The sequence below is a fragment of the Canis lupus genome, chromosome 3, assembly GCF_003254725.2.
Source record: "Canis lupus dingo isolate Sandy chromosome 3, ASM325472v2, whole genome shotgun sequence".
NCBI lineage: Eukaryota > Metazoa > Chordata > Mammalia > Carnivora > Canidae > Canis > Canis lupus.
The window spans coordinates 22,378,307-22,382,574 of record NC_064245.1 but is presented as its reverse complement, the minus strand read 5'-3'; the positions used below and the strand labels follow the sequence as shown (position 1 = coordinate 22,382,574).

General features: G+C 31.6%; 1 non-coding gene across 1 annotated transcript; it reads left to right on the top strand.

Moving 5' to 3' along the window:
* The first annotated feature begins 307 nt into the window (after positions 1–307).
* Positions 308–377, top strand: LOC112654212 (small nucleolar RNA U2-30). The gene has a single exon (XR_003132873.1). It is a non-coding gene; the product is annotated as a small nucleolar RNA U2-30 (small nucleolar RNA).
* The last annotated feature ends 3,891 nt before the right edge of the window (positions 378–4,268 follow it).

Genomic DNA, 4,268 nt, shown 5'->3' with positions numbered 1-4,268 from the left:
TCGGAGTAGAGAAAATTAATGCCTTTTCAGTGTTGAAAACAGTTGGGAAAATAGGAAGTCTTACTCACTTTTTTGTGAGAGTGTAATTCTTCAGCTTATTGAGAGGACAATTTAGCAGTAACTATTGAAAGTTCTAAAAGTAATTTAGAACAATAAGGGCTTATGTCTGGAGGTGTGTATGTGCGTACATGTATGCGTGCGTGTGTGTGTGTGTGTGTGTGTGTATGTGTTTAAAGGTGACCGTGTATAACTGAGGACTTGATGAATGAGATTGGGGGGTGGGGAGGGAATCTGTGTGTAGATTTCTGAGCAATGATGAAAAGGTTTTACTACTGATCTTTACAACTATGAAGGTTTCTACACTTGATCTGAGCTCAGAGTTAATCATTACTAATGTCGCTGATTTGGGTTTTTTCTAGCTATTACTTCTTACATTGTGGTGTAACGTTCCTCTTCATTATTAGAAAAAAAATAAAAAAATAAAATAAATATTCTGTAGTAATCTAATTTCAGAAATAGTATCACTCCGTGCCAAGATATTTGTATAAAGATTCTTATAGTAGCAGCAATTGTAATTATTATATATAAAATAAGCATAAATAATATGAATATCCATCAGAAGTACCATGGTTAAATATATTACATGGAATACTCTAGAATACTAAGCATCCATAGGAAAGAAAGAAAGAAAGAAAGAAAGAAAGAAAGAAAGAAAGAAAGAAAGAAAGAAAGAAAGAAGAAAGAAAGAAAGAAAGAAAGAAAGAAAGAAAGAAAGAAAGAAGAAAGAAAGAAAAGAAAGAAAGAAAGAAAGAAAGAAAGAAAGAAAGAAAGAAAGAAAGAAAGAAAGAAAGAAAGAAAGAAAGAAAGAAAGAAGAAAGAAACTAAGCAGCCACTAAAAAGATCTATTAGGTCTCTGTGTCCTGATATGGAGAAACTATTACTATTTTTGTTTTTTGTTTTCTTTTTTTGATATGGAGAAATTAGTAACATGTTCCCTTAATTAAATACAAGTTGTGTTATATTTAATTATATTTAATAAACATGTATAGTGCCTTCTAAATGTCACATACTGTCCTAAGTGTTTTATAAATATTAACATTTGGTAATTTTTAGCAACAACTTTGTGAAGTAGGACTGTTATTATTTATCCATTTTCCAGAGGATGGAACTGAGGTATGGAGAGGTTAAGTGTGATTTGCCCACTTTAACACTACAAGTAAGCAAGAAAATTTATATTTAAACCCAGAGGTGAAAGAGCAATGGGGCATATAGATACTGGATGATACCACACAATTGCCTCCTAGATCAAGAAAAGAAGTGGATTGTTTTTATAATGATAAAGTTCCCTCAAAGAAAACTGTAGAAATGAAAATGATAAAGCACTTCTCATTTACATCCTCCAGTTTTGGGAAATTTCAAAGTTCAGTATATAGATTTAAATGCCAAGTTCTCTTTAAGATTAAAATAACAGAACACCACAAAATGTGCCTGAAATAGTTTGCCACTATTAGTCTTATTATCTTTCTTAATCCTGCAGGCAGATATACTGTGTACTCTTAATTAACTAAAAATAAATCTCTTCAGAACTTTACATTAAAGTGACTTCTGACAAAGTTTGCTGACCTTAATCAGAAATCCAACTACATTGTAACCAGAGATAAATGCCTGCTTAAAATCCACTCGTGTACTAATGAATTCAGATTCTACCTAAGAATTCTGTATATAAATTGGAAGGAAATCATATTTTCACACCCTTAATTACTTATTTTTTCAGCTGTATAGAAATTTAATTGACAAAAATGTAGTGTATTTAAAATATATATAGCCTGATGATTTCATATGCATATACATTGTAAAAAGGATTCCCACAATCAACATAAAATATCCATTATCTCAGTTACTTTTGTGTGTGTGTATATGTGTGTGTGTGTGTGTGTGTGTGTAAGACTGGATATGATCTACTCTCAGCAAATTTCTACTATACACTACAGTATTATTAACTGTAGTCACCATGGAACATTTAATCTTCAAATTCTATTCATTTTATAACTAACAATGTGTATTCTTTCACCAATCTCTCCCCATTCCCCCACCCCTAGTCCCTGGCAACTACCATTTCTCTATTTTTATGAGTCTTAATTAATTTTATTTTTTATGATTCTATAAATAAGATATATATATATATATATATATATATATATATATATATATATGTAGTTATATCACATTGTCTTTATCTATATCCTTTCATTTGTTTCCACACTTGAGATACTGCAAATAATGCTGCAATTAAAATGGGCATACAGACACCTCTCTCAAGATACTTATTTTGTTTCCTCTGGATATAAACCCAGAAATGGTATTGCTGGATCATACATTACTTCTGTTACTAAGTTTTTGAGGAATCTGTACATTATTTCCATAAAGTACAGATTCCTCAGTGTCACAGTGACAATTTACATTCTCATCAACAGTATACAAGGGTTCTTTATTTGTCTACATCTTCACCAACATTTGTTAACTTTTGCCTTTTTGATAACACATAACCTAATAAGTAAGAGGCAATATCTCATTGTGCTTTTGATGTGCATTCCCTTACAATTAATGATTGTAAGCAATCTTTTCATATACATATTGACCATTTGTATGTGTTCTTTGAGAAAATGTCTATTTGGGTTCTTAGCCCATTTTTAAAATGAGTTATTTGGGGATGCATGGGTGGCTCAGCAGTTGAGCATTTGCCTTTGGCTCAGGGCGTGATCCCAGGGTTCTGGGATCAATTCCCACATTGGGCTCCCTGAGGGAGGCCTACTTATCCCTCTGCCTATTTCTCTGCCTCTCTGTGTGTGTTTCTCTCATTAATAAATAAATAATAATAAATAAATAAATAAATAAATAGTCATTTGTTTTTGCTATTGAATAGCACAAGCACTTTATATATTTTGGATATTAACCTCTTACCAGATACATAGTTTGCAAATATTTTCTCTCAACCATATGTAGTTTTGTTGTTGTTGTTATTGTTATTGTTGTTTTTGTTGATGGGTTCTTTTGACATGCAGAGCTTTTTAGTTTGATGTAGTCTCACTTGCTTATTTTTGCTTCTACTGCCTTTGTTTTTGTTGCCAAATTCAAAAAATTGCCAAAACTAATGTCAAGAAATTTTCTCTACATTTTCATCTAGGATTTCTAAATTTCAAAGTGTGCATTTATTATTTAATTCCTTTTGACTTTTGGGTATGGTATAAAACAGGAGATTCAATTACACTCTTTTGAATGTGGCTATCCAACTTTCCCAATATTATTTATTGAAGAAGCTATCCTTTCCCTATTGTGTATTCAATGTGTGTTTTGGAAATAGCTGACCATATATCATGAGTGTATCTCTGCACTTCCTATTCTGTTCTATTGATCTATATCTCTGTTTTGATGCCAATACCATCCCGTTTTGGTTACTAGAGCTTTGCAATAGACTTTAAATCAGTGATGCTTCCACCTTTGCTTTTCTTGCTCAAGATGCTTTAGCTTTTTGTTGTCTTTCATGGTTGCATGGCATTAATTCTTTTTTCTAATTCTGTGAAAAATTCCATTGGAATTTTCATAGAGATTGCATTGAATCTACAAATCACTTTAGTATGAACATTTAAAAAGTATGAATTCTTTCAATCCATGAGTACAGGATATCTTTCCATTTATTTGTGTCTTCTTCAATTTCTTTCATCAATGTTTTAACTTACTGGTATTCAGATCATTTCTGCAGGACAGCTTTGCCAGGTAATGTATTCTTGGTTGGTGGGGTTTTTTTTGTTTGCTGTTTCTGTTGTTTTCCTTTCAGTAAAACACTATAGCCTCCCATTCTATCCTGGACTACAAAGTATCTGCTGAAAATTCTGATAATAGCCTCTTAAGACTCTTTTTTTCTGAGAGTATTTTTTTTCTTGATATGTTTAAAATTGTTCCTTTGTCTTTGATTTTAGACAGTTTAATTAAAATGGTAGTCACAGAAGATCTCTTTGAACTGAAACTGTTTAGGAACCTATGAGCTTCATGAACCTGGATGCTCAAATCTCTTTAGCAGTGGAAACTCTGAGCCATCAGTTCTATAAATAAGCTTTCTACAATTTTTCATCTTCTCTTGGTATCTTAAGAGTACAAAAGTTGTTCCATTTGGTAGTATCCCATATTTCATGTAGGCTTTCTTTACTATTTTTATTCTTTTTTCTTTGTTCTTCAAGTCTGAATAAATTAAAATGACGTGTTTTCAAGTT